The 13,263-nt window shown below is 46.2% G+C and overlaps 1 pseudogene; it reads right to left on the bottom strand.

Moving 5' to 3' along the window:
- Positions 1-11,695: 11,695 nt before the first annotated feature.
- LOC111469379 lies at positions 11,696-12,379 on the bottom strand (annotated as a pseudogene).
- Between the last annotated feature and the right edge of the window lie 884 nt (positions 12,380-13,263).

The raw sequence follows: 13,263 nt of genomic DNA, 5'->3' as shown, positions 1-13,263 counted from the left end.
GCTTGTTACAGTGATGTGTATGGACTAGTATTGGTGGGTTCGCGGACTTGCAGACTTGCGGGGCGAGCTACTATCAAAATATCAAAATTGATTGAAAGCGGTGGACTTGCGGATTTGCGGCGGAATTGCAGCGGACTTGCAACTTGCGGCGGAATTGCGGCGGACTTGTAACTTGCGGCTTTATTCCTGGGACTTGCGATAAACTTTAGCAAAATTGTGGTAAGCTTTAGGGGAAAAAAACAGTGGTTTGGAAGTGGTGGTTGCTGTGATACTCGATTGGACTTACGGTAATGCACAGAGAGGTCGGCAGCTATTCAGGCTCCAAATGAAATTTGATCACGATGGATGATCGGCAGCTATTCAGACTTCACCGATTGAGTTAGGGTTTGGTTTTAGGCTCTGATACCATGTATCAAGTATAAACAATCTTGCTCTCAATTCTGCGTTTATTTGAATAGAGATAGATGTTCCTTTTATAATACAGAAAGGCTAAAAAAATCTTCCTAGATACTAGGTCAAATTAAATCTAGCTAAATCCCTAGATACTAGGTAATAATATATATATAAATCTCTTGAATCAATCTCTAGATATTAGGGAATCTTTTCCTTATTTAAAGGGATTACATAAATATCTCTTAATTACACAAATATTCTTTAAATCAAGACCATTCCTTCAACTGTTGCTACTAAAATGGGTGTACCCGGAACGGCGTTCCGATCTCTAAATGGATCTGCTATAGCTACTCGATCTCGATCAAATGGCTTTGGATCTGTCTCTACATCTGGAATATCTGTCAGAGGATATGGAACTCAATATCGATCTGAAACAAGGGGTGCTCCATAGCGAAAACGGAGACTGCTTCTAGCCAACATCGGCTATGGCTCACGCCCATAATAATAAGGGCATCTCGGTATGGGGTTGGATCATCGGCCCTGGTGATGGCTCCCCTTACTAGTAAAGGGAACTGGAAGGGATGCTATTGGTGGTATCGGTACTGCTCTCGTTATCATCCGCGGATATGCTTTCTTTTTTTTCTATTAGCGTGGGTCTTTCTCTACTGCTGTTGGTATCGGCTTCTGTATATGCTTCTGCTTTTACTGATGCTTATGGATTACTTGCTGGATCGAACCCAAAAACGTCTCGATTTGATCGGCCTGGCCTCGGGTGGTGGATCGAATTCACACTCAACTGCGTCATCACAGCTGCGATGGATGCCCCACCTTTCTATCTCTTCCTTCTAACTTCTCAATGCGGGGATGGACTCTTCAATCCTCCTCCGATCGGTTCCGACAGTCTTTTCTTCACCTTCTCTTCTCGGCATGATCCAGGCATTCAAGCTAGCAGATCAAATCATGGGTTCTCATCCCCAACGTTGGGAGAGGCAAGTGAGTCGGTTGGTGGAAATGCGGTTATGCCGGGTGGACTCAAGTCAAGTGGGAGGTGGCATCGTCTAACGTATAATAAAAGCACGCTTGCTTTTCTTGTTTCACTCTGCTTATTAGTTGAGGCACCCGTGTGTTCTCATCTAAGAAAGATGTAGAGTGCTCGCGGAGCGCACTTGCGAAGGACCAACGACGAGCTATATAGAGGATAAGAGAAAGAATCCCTTATATATATATTACAAAAAAGAAAGTGTCCGGGGTTGAAGTTCAGTTTCTTTGTTTTTCGTCTGAATATTCTGGAGCTAAGACCCTTCCAATGCTCCCTTTCGCCATGCATAAACTGCACCGGATAAGCTAGTACGAAAAGAATCTATATAAATGGAGAACGGATACGCCCAATACATTAGAAACTCATTGCCCAAAAGACCTTTTCGACATCAAAAAAAATGACTGTAATGTAATGAGAGTGTGGATTCCAAATAGTAACCTCCCATTGCTCGAGATCCGATAGCATGCAGCAACTAGTTGTAAGAAAGAGGGGGGGAGGAGAAAGATATATAGAAAGTGTGCTGTGAGGGTGGTTGTAAATCACTAGGTAGCCAGTCTTTACTTAACTCGGCCCAAGCACCACTCCCATGCCTTTCTTGGTTGGACCAACCCAACCGGCGATTTCTGTCTTCCTGAATTGGGAGAGCAAGAACAAGTCTCTCTTTTTTTGGGGGGGGAGCAGAGCAGTCAAAGAATAAACCAAACAAAATGATTGTTCTAAAATGGCTATTCCTCACAATTGCTCCTTGTGATGCAGCGGAACCATGGCAATTAGGATCTCAAGACGCAGCAACACCTATGATGCAAGGAATAATAGACTTACATCACGATATCTTTTTCTTCCTCATTCTTCTTTTTGTTTTCGTATCACGGATCTTGGTTCGCGCTTTATGGCATTTCCACTATCAAAAAAATCAAATACCGCAAAGGATTGTTCATGGAACTACTATCGAGATTCTTTGGACCATTTTTCCTAGTATCATTCCGATGTTCATTGCTATACCATCCTTTGCTCTCTTATACTCAATGGACGAGGTAGTAGTAGATCCAGCCATGACTATCAAAGCTATTGGACATCAATGGTATCGGACTTATGAGTATTCTGACTATAACAGTTCCGATGAACAGTCACTCACTTTTGACAGTTATACGATTCCAGAAGATGATCTAGAATTGGGTCAATCACGTTTATTAGAAGTGGACAATAGAGTGGTTCTACCAGCCAAAACTCATCTACGTATTATTGTAACACCTGCTGATGTACCTCATAGTTGGGCTGTACCTTCCTCAGGTGTCAAATGTGATGCTGTACCTGGTCGTTTAAATCAGATCTCCATTTTGGTACAACGAGAAGGAGTTTACTATGGTCAGTGCAGTGAGATTTGTGGAACTAATCATGCCTTTACGCGTGCGCCCGGAAACATAGGCCGACTGCTGAGCCCACTCTGGCTCAGCCGCACCACCCGGGGTGCGAGCCACCCGAGAAGCAAGCTATTACAGCGAGCGGCTGGAGCTGTAGGGAGCCGAGGAGCAAAGCTGTAGATAAGATCGAAGAAGGGGCCAGGCTCCCGGTGGAGCAGAGGAGACGGTTAGGATAACGAACTTGAAACGCGGAGCCCGAGCGGCCGGCGAGCGAGTGGTTAGTGGCCAATAGCGCCCTAGTTGATGGCATTCCTCTCCTAGGCTGGCACTCGAGGAACCACGGGGCACTCCATACGGAGCAAGCAAGTCTTGGGGATGAGACGCCCGCGCAAGGACCTCAATTCTCATTAGGAGGTCGAACCAAGGACCTATGGAAGTCGGGGCTACCCCCTCCCCATGGCCAACGCAACAGTGTCCTGAGGAAGGAGTTTAGAGGCCTTATAGTAGCACGGACTGATTTTTCTTTCTAGGTCATGCGAAGGGGGCCAGTCCAAGATCCTACTCTTGCTCTACAAAGACAACAGACGCTCTCAACGCCTAGGCGCCACTCTCTTTCTGAGTTATTCCAGCAGCTTCTTCATGATTTCGTGCCGCGGTAAAAAAGAAAAGGGCCGTCTCAGCAGAAGGAGAAGGAAGGACCTGCAACGGCAGAGACTACTGACCCTCTTCTTGTTCCTAGCCGTCTGTTACGAGTCCGGGAAGCCAGGAATCCTAAATATAAGGGATCCCTCAAAATAGAGAAGGGTGGGCAGGGCTTCCGCAAGGGCCTCCCCCCTCTTCCCGGTCAAGATAGATGGGAAGGAGCCCTATCTTGGAAAAGCCATAACCAGCCTCTTTATTTATGTACGTACACCTTTGTTTCAAGGTGGGGCCGCCCTTCCTCCTGCTAATCCGGCCATTTCCGAACCTTTCTTTCCCACCCCATTCAATGGAGGACTTCTCAATTCTTGCGATTCCCCCAGCCCCTTTAGCTTATTATCAAATCAAAGACTCAAAAACGAGGGTTCCACACACACCTTAGCTCGGCTAAATTGGTTTAATGATCTCTTTCTTCGATAGGACGGTCCGGCGCTCCGCGTGGTTATATTCGTAATGTTCCGACTCGCCAGTCATTATGGATCTAATGCCATGGCGAGGCAAAGGGGGGAGGGAGAACTACGAAGCTTCGTAGACTCGCAAAATTGCTCCCCTTAGAATGCAAGCAAGGTCGCTTGCTTACTCTCCGTTGGCGGCAAGAAAGGAGGCATTGGAAAGAAAGACTAGACCATACTAAAGTCAAGAGGCATTCGGGAAGCAACTAGTCGCTTCTGGACAAGCTTCTATCAATCAGGCCGACCACTACATAAATCAAGAGATCCATATACCAGTCATGAGCGATAGCGAAGCCGTCGCGCAAGGCAGGATCGAAGAGCTTAGTGGGAAACACTCAGGAAAGGAGCAGATCAGGGGTTGTGCGCCCTCCGCCCCATCTTACTAATAATAATGAAGGGCTTTGATGCCAGCAAGCACCCTTGTTGTTGTTGGGGAGTAGGGTTCCAAACCTTGTTAGTCTTTTTATATAATAAGCTCCCCTTTCTCTAATAATAAGATAAGGCTATTCAGCCCTTCCTTCAACAGGGTTTGGCTTGCCCCTTGTATAGGTTGGAGCTATGAAGCTGACCTTCTTATTATAATAAGGGTAAAGGGTTCAGCTTGCTGCTCGCTTTTTTCTCGCTTCCGAGAGGCCAAGGGATTGGATTGAACCTATGATCAGATCAGTGGGCTACCATAGTTGACTTTTTTCGTGGTGTTGTTGAAAGCGAATTTGGAAGTAGGCCTCGCTTTTCGGAGCTGGGAGCAGCTCACACTATGGTGGAGGAGGTGCCGTGAAGATCTAGGAGTGTGAGCAGTACGAGCTGAAAGGCTCCCATACTGTTTGGAGGGCAGGGGGCATAGATGCCAAACAAACCTGACCCCTATCTATCGTCGTAGAAGCAGTTCCTAGGAAAGATTATGGTTCTCGGGTATCCAATCAATTAATCCCCCAAACCGGGCTTAAGCAGAAATGAAAGGGTAGGGTGAGGGATAAGGAAGGGGGGAAGCCCCTAAATTGAAGGCTTCCCTCGCTCGCTCTAACGCTCGTTTATACGACAGCGAGTGGAGTGCATAAGCCCCTTTAGAGATAGGGGCGAGTACTACACCAACCAGCTCGTAAGTCAAGTACGGAACGAGCCTTGTCTACGAACTTTAGAGATAGGGGCGAAGCAGCTCGACCGATAGGGAGAGGGGCGACCTCGTCTTGCTTGCTTCTGGCGAAACTTAACACACTAGATAATCGGCATTCTTTTATGGTAGGAATACTACTTTTTAGGCCGACCACAATACAAGTCATGAGCGATAGCGAAGCCAAGCCGGATAAAGGCGAGCAGCCCAACTAGCAATAGCAAACGGCCTACTTATAGCCTCTTTTTCCCCTGACTGACTCCCTATTCTCTCTTAAAGCTTTACAAGCTCAGAAAATGGAAATGATTCACGTTTTCCTCAGCTCAGCTCAAAAGGCAAGGGGAATGAATTCGAGAACTTTATTGACATTGAAAGATATGTGTACCAAACAAGCAATATGCCGATTGATGTACCAGCCAAGCCAGCTCGACCGGGATATTTGATTGGACAGAAGAACAACGGATTGAACAGGACAGGACAACCGGGAAGGGAAGCCTGACATAGATATTGATTTGAACAAAGGAACTCAAATCAAACCGGTACCAGAAACCAAAGAAGAGATGGAATTCCAGATTGAACAGATGACCGACCTACAATAAGACGCAAATCTCATTCCGTCTTCCATTCTCTAAGACGAACTAATGACTCATACAATGAATACAGGCACGCATGAAAGACGAGCGAAAAACGATGAATTTGCCTTCAAAAAATGTCCCAGTCAACCACTTATGATGACTTCGCCCTTACCTACCTGTGCTGGAGCCTCTCCTGGACTGATTGAACGAGGTAAAGCTATTTTACGGTCTCGTTGCTGCGCTCCTCTCCCTTCCGGATTTCACTCTTTTACTCGACTGTAACAAAGATGAATTAGACTGAACTACTGAACCAGATGGAACTACTGAACCAGAACCTGAACAGGAAGTCAAGCCGAAAGCAAGATGAATGATCCTGAACTCCTTCACCAGTATTACCATCAGTTATTGCATTAAGGAAGGAAAGAAGAAACATAAACATTAATGAGAGTTTACAGTTCAAGAATAAGGGAGTCGAGTCAATGAATGAATTGATTGAAGAATCTAATTCAACATTCATGATCCTGAATACACTAATAAAGGAGAAAGACGAAAGATGAATGAAACCTAACTACTGAACCTCTACAACTCGGTAAAGCTGCTTCGGAAGATAGGAATGACGTTCTTTCTTATCAATTCCGATTCTTTCTTTTTCTATTTCCTCTTTCATTTGATTCTGAGATTACCTCATTCCCTTCTTTCTGTAGGTCAGGATCAACAGGATTGGTTGGTTGGCTGGAAGCTGACGGATCCGCTCGAAAGAAGAACGCAACGAATTGAATGATGAATGATCAGGAAGGGCTGGACCTCTCTTGGTTGACCGAGGGCTCTACTTCTCTTCCCGAGCTCATGGACTCTGTTTATGGAGGGTACTGAGCGAATCGACTACACAGAACAATCAAGCCCGAATTCCCCTGGATGGAAAGGAAAGGAAGAATGTGGACAGATGGAACCAAAGAGGAGCTCTCCCTGCTTAGCGCAGGCTACATTGGACCCCTAGATCATGAAGAAGGTGTCCCCTACACCGGACCGGAATCTCCATCCCGATTGGGAACCACAAAAGTGATTATCAATGGCTGGTTGAGCTCAAGCTCTTGCTTCTTGGTCACCACAGAAGCAGAACCAAAGCGAGGAGGGCCCACACCTTAGTTGTTCTATACCTTGCAGGAGAAGGGTTCAAGTACCCGGGATTAATTAAGTGGAATATTAGCCCGGAAATGCAACTCTAACAGCTAGGTTTCGAGAGGGCTATATCGATCTCGGAAACAGGGGAAGAAAGGGAGGAAGGAATGAGATTCTTTATAGCCCTTTCCAGACAGACCTTATGTAATTTCCTTCGGTTGGGTTAGCTTTTTGGTAGGAAAGGCGGTAGTAGAGTTGCCTCAGGTCCTTCTGACTCTACTCTTTGTTTTCCAGGCGGGGATGCCCATTGTTCCCTGCTCTAACTCCTCTGATTTCCCTTTGCTTTCTTTATTACTTCTCGCACGTGCCCAGTCTCAACGTCACTTCCCAAACCAAAACAGCCTTTCTTTCCCAGATCTATGAAAGGTGAAACGTTGAAGGTCCACAACAGGTAAGATAAATGAACAAGTTTCTTTTGTATTGTATTCGAGTGAGGGCCGGAGCTCGTATGGATACATTACTTCATTGTTCTATGTTCTATGAGGCCTTGCACTAAGCACATACTCTCCGAGGGTCGCGAAGTGTAAAGATCCGGTCTTTGCCAACCGTCGTTAAGAACAACAAAATCGATTGTGTCTTCGACACTATAACTATAGGCGGGACCAGTTGTAGGATGATCGCCGAGTGGCGTTCTGCTCGATTAGGCGAATGCGAGTGAGGGATAAGCTTTCCCCGTTCGCTAGGAGGGAAACTCGGGAAGAGTTCAGGCAGAAATAGATGGTTCAAACCCCTTTGGAAACTATTAGTCAAGCGTGCCATATATATTGAGGGACTCCATATCATTCATTATTAAAGCGACAAGGTAACCTTAATGAAAATCGATAAACGGGAGTTTCCTAATAATGAGCAATGCTGGTAACAGCAAATGGTTCCTAACCTCATCAAAATCTGAGTATGGCATATCCGACGAGACGGCAAGACGCTTGGACAAGTAACGCGATGAACCGTACCTGTATCTCTAGGCGCTATTCTGTCTTATTATGTAGATCATGTCTTCCTTTTCGGGTTCCAAACCTCCCCCTTCTCTAATAGGGGAAAGTCAAGACCCACGCCTAGGGATATACAAGCGCCATTCTTCAGATGGATCGCTGTTCAATAGTGATTGTAGCCGGGATAAGCAGGCACGAACTTCTGTATAGCGCCCTAGTTTGGTTTGTTAGTACAAGTAGCTAAGAGGGCTGGGAAGTACGACTTGCGTCAAACTTGTGAAAGAATACTTGCAGCGCACCTGCTGAACAAGGCTCCTTGAAAGTCTTTCGGGGATTACCAGTTCCGGAGGGACCCACCATTGTACTTCTAGGGGAGGGTATAAGATAGCGGAAGGCCACGGCTTTTGTGAGGGTTCCGCACAATACGGTCGGGTATGCCACCAGCATAAATGAGGCACACAAGAAAGACTGGCGCGATCTCGATTTAATGCCAGCCTGGAAGTGATTCGCTAAGTCGGGTAGCGGCCGCCTATTGTAGAATCGTCGATAACCTGGCTTTACTATCATGTGTGTAAAGATTGACTGTATAGGCATACTTTAACCGTTTGGCAAGTCAAGGGACCCTGAAATCCGCTCCTTAGCTATAACGTTCCAGAGTCATGCAGAACAGACACTAACCGTCCGAACATTACTTGACTATTAATTAATTGGACCTTCCTTCAAGGAACGAATAGAGTACAAAAACGAAAGATGAGAGTAACCAAAAGAGCTAGGGATATTAATAAAGGCCGTAGCAAGGAGACTTTAAAAGACCTGTTAGAGTCAAGCCTCAACTTTCATAATGTGAGCTTCAGTAGGATAAAAGAGCAATCCCAAGACTAGCTTTCCCGGACAATGTATATTGTGAAATGGTGGTGCTATAACAAATCCAGAGTACCTTAACTTGCGGTTGCCGCACAAAGAAAGCAGGTCACCTTAACCAGTCATACCCATTTATGGAGATATTCTGTATCTGAAGCTCAAATTAAAGCCATGAAACAAGTAGCTACTCCTACTGCAATTGCAATTGGTGGCTTCTTTTAAGCCAGCCCACCAAAGAATGAAACCTCGACTCCCCTCTACCAGAGAATCCATGAATTCCGGGCACCTTCAGTAGCAGCAGGAATGGGAAAGACAAATAACCAGCCAACTATGTATGCCTTCCTCTGATCTTCCTTATGGAATGGGTTCCTCCTTAGAATTAACGAGATCGTTAGTCTTGGATGAATCTTCTTGAAAGGGGTCGATCAACCCTAGAGGACTCGATGGCTTAACAGTCCAGTGAATAAGCTGATTCAGAGAGATAACCCGGGCTTTAGACACTCGCCCTACTTCTAAATCTCGATAGAAATGGGGAGTGCCAGATGCGGAATCAGTTCCAGTCCCAGCTGCTGAGGTGGCGTAGTGAGAGGTGAGAAGAATAACAAGAGAAGCAGCGGAAGATCCAGCAGTAGTATATTCGGTTGTTTGCGGTGGAATAGATTCAACAAGCGTCCGGGCCAGTAGATCCAGAGCAAATAGGCGTTGACTTAGTTGCTTTTGCAGTGGATTCTAATCCCGATGTTGATCCGAGGCAACTTACCGGTGATAGTCGCAGCACCAGGAGCTTTCAAGGGAGGCAGACATGTATATCTCGATAGTAGCCGTGGCATACCTTCCGGATCGAGGGTCCCCCCCGGTAAACACGATACAGGCAAAATACCTGCGGGGGGAGGAGGCCCTTCTCACTTAAGCTCAAGCATTTACTCGTCTTGGGGCTAACGTGGGATCTGCTCAAGGACCTACCTACCGGTTTAGGTAAATATCTAATGGGCTCCCTGACGGGAGAGGTCATTTTTTGAGGAGAAAGTATGCGCTTTTCTAAAATGGTCGGAAGAACGGGTTTCCAAATTCATTAATATATATTTATTACCGGTGGTTTTTATGCAAAAAAGACAAAACGGAATTGGATTTCCACTCATAAGGAAGGAAGGTTAGATACCTTTGACAGGGTTGTCTTTTTGGTTGAAATGGGATGGTGTTCAAACTCCCGAAATGCAGTCTAGACAGCGGGCCCTCCCCTTTCTGACTGGACTGACTCTCAGGGTCAATCTCCTCCGGAGCATGCTGCACAGCCACTCATTCGTCCTGACCAAATAGTCGAATCTATCTCTCAGCGATTCTTTTCTCCACTAAGAACCCCTTCCCAACCAGCCCGCCCGATCTATTTTGTAAGATCGGCTAATTCAAAGGGGTGAATCTGGTCCGAAGTTGTCGGAACGAATCGTTTGCTTTATCGAAGCTTTATTAGGGGGTCTTGGTTGGCCCCCTATTTTCAACCATTACAGCAGGCGTCGACCAGCTTTGCGATACGGACGGACACAAAAAAGAACGCAGGCAGCGGAAATGCAAAAGAGAAGAGAAAAGATTCCCGACCCAGAGCATGTTATTGACTCAACCACAAATCTGTTGAATGAAGGTAGCTTGCTTACTCTCAGCCGCTAGTTAGAAGGAAATCCGTTGACTTCGTTTATGCCCTTATGCAGTAAAGAAAGCAAGTGAGGCGGGCTAAGCTTCCATTCGAAGTAAGGTAAGAGGATTCGATCTTGCACCATCTTCAACTCTTCTCGGGATCCGGTGTTTTTCGAGAAAAGGTCCGATCCATTAATATCATGATTGGGTCGCCCAGGCCAGATCTAGAGTGAAATATCATGATCGGGTCGACCAGGCCAGATCTAGAGTGAATAGAAAATCGAAAACGTACATAGCAGTTCCAGCTGAAATACTTGGAATAATTATACCACTTCTACTAGGAGTAGCCTTTTTAGTGCTAGCTGAACGTAAAGTAATGGCTTTTGTGCAACGTCGAAAGGGTCCTGATGTAGTGGGATCGTTCGGATTGTTACAACCTCTAGCAGATGGTTTGAAATTGATGATAAAAGAACCTCTTTCACCAAGTAGTGCTAATTTCTCCCTTTTTAGAATGGCTCCAGTGGCTACATTTATGTTAAGTCTGGTCGCTCGGGCCGTTGTACCTTTTGATTATGGTATGGTATTGTCAGATCCGAACATAGGGCTACTTTATTTGTTTGCCATATCTTCGCTAGGTGTTTATGGAATTATTATCGCGGGTTGGTCTAGTAATTAGGGGGCGGCCGTTCGGTCGCCTATGATACTAGGACCAATAGGTCAAAAATGGGTTTGTGCCGCAGGTGTTGAACGATCTACTCTACACAGGTGTGGGCTTACAGGGCTAGGGCTCATAAACCCTTTCTTTCATTCATCAATAGGGTCCTGGTCGGTCACTTTTCCGGGCCGGGATCGATAAGTGGAAGTCATAAAAAAGAGATCTTTCTCTTCGTACCTCAGATCAAGAGGAAAAGATTCGCTGTCTTTTCACCGTCTGTTCTTCTTTGTCAACGCTACGTTGGACCTAAAGGAAAAGGCGCTACTTAGCCCTACATTAGATTAATAGAAGTCAGCGGCAGAGTTAGCCTACTATACCCTACTAATTGTATTGTTATTGTATAGTAGGCGAGCGAGTTAGCGAAGACGCTTAGGCTAATAGATAAGAGAGCGTCGGTGCGTAGCCTTCATTCTACTACGCTACGCAAAGGTTACGAAGTCACTTAGCTGTTAGGAGAGTCAAGGGGGAACGCCATACCTACATAGAAGAACCGCTGTTCGTTGACTTTCTAAGGTCTAACCTTTCGCTCCCCTACTGAAAAGGAGCAAAGCAGCTTCGCACCACTGATAGACTACTTCAGATTCAATTCAAAAGGTCCTACTTAGTTTCGTAAGCCTTTGTCATTGTCAGTCAACTAAGTAGGGCCTGAGGCCCCCTGCGAATCCGTCAATCTCAGGAGCATGCCGCAACAAAAGGATGGTCCCCTATGCATTTCATTCTTTCCGGAAGGGAACAAAAAAGAAGTACCCCCATCATGGTGAACCTCTCCTTGTGATCGGGATGAGGTAGATGCCTCCCAGCCGGGGGGCGGATCGAATCGGAGTTTCCTTAGGTAGCCACCGACCTACAGTTATCCTTAAACTTCCGTGCTTGGTGGAGAAGAAGCGAACAAAGGTACGCTCGCTTCCTGTCTTGTTCTCTGCTGCGAACTGGGATCGCTCGCCAGCTAGGTCAGATTGGAGCAACCTTTTATGAGAACATATGACCCTTATTCGGGGACAAGGGGCAGAAGGACCTCTCGATCTACTTACAGCTGCCCAGGAAGAAAAACGTCGTCTAGGCGTTCCCTCTTGCTCCGATCTCCCCTACGCCTAGGACGTTGTCTGGGCCAAGAGCCATAGTTAGTTGCTGTTTCCATTTGCTTGTTTTTTTTCTTGTTGTTGATACCGGCCAAGACCCAGCCAGATGATGTCCGCTGGTTGGTAGTGAGAGGACTCTTAGTACCTGCATACCCAAAAGAAAGGGGGCGCTGATTACATTCTTCTTCCTGATTTTCTTGCTCTCCCTTAGCAGCGGGGAAGGAGTCCATCTATCTGCCTAGCTTTGGTAGATTTCCTCCAACGCAATCCACAGAAATTCAAGGAATCCCTTGGTGGATAAGTCCGACGACTCAGCTGCAGTGCAGAATTGAGTTTCTCGTCCGGTGGATCTGATCTTTAGGGGGCAATACATACCAAAAGGTTCGAAGAAGGAACGCGCAGAAGAGTATATAACCAACCCACCCTTATAACCTATTCACATTAGTTAGTGAAGCGGCTGGATGCATAAGGGAAGTGCACGTTTGTGAGACCTTAGTCGGGATGCATAGGGAAGTCAACCTACGAGCACGGAAGAGTGTGGTACCGCAGCCCCTCTCTAAGTAAAGGTCAAGTCTCTCTTGAAGAGAGAATGTAAGGAAATTGAAAGAAGCGCAGACAAAGGGTCAAACGCGGTTGCTAGCATCGAAGAGAGCCGTCATAGACGAGAAAGTGGGAGTTCAGACTTGGCGAACGAGCTCTTGCCGCGGGAGAGGAAAGCGGTGCAGGCAAAATAACCATTCCGGTAGTTGATAGTGGAGCAAAGGCTGGATAAAAGATAGATAGGCATGCCTTATCATACAAAAGGATGTAGAAAGAGCGGGGTCGATCCCACATCTCATAGAGAGGAGGAATGGAATACCAGGGATGATAAGGGATAACTAACTCTACAGCTCACAGGAATAGAGTCATTCCACATTACTCCCGTTTTTTCATAGCTTGATTTAAGAGAAAATGGGGAGTCAGGCTGAAATGGCTATATGGCTTCAAAATGCTTTTTGAAACGTATGTTGATTGAACTCATAGGTGCTGGGTGAGGGCTTAAAGACCCTAATTTACATAGCCTTCCTGGACACAGATTTTTCCTCGGGGCGGGCTTTCCTATCAAAAAAGAAATAGGGGATCCGGGCCTTTTTTGGGGGATAGATAAAGGGCATAACATTGGGGTCAGTCACATTGTTGAATGTCCCGGGCCCGATTTAGGGAAAGAACTTTTCCTTTGCTGGTCGGGGAAACCCATTCAA

The sequence above is a fragment of the Cucurbita maxima genome, unplaced genomic scaffold, assembly GCF_002738345.1.
Source record: "Cucurbita maxima cultivar Rimu unplaced genomic scaffold, Cmax_1.0 Cma_Scf00040, whole genome shotgun sequence".
NCBI classification, from domain to species: Eukaryota; Viridiplantae; Streptophyta; class Magnoliopsida; order Cucurbitales; family Cucurbitaceae; genus Cucurbita; species Cucurbita maxima.
Note: the sequence above shows the minus strand (reverse complement) of the source record. Positions and strands in the feature narration are given on the sequence as shown.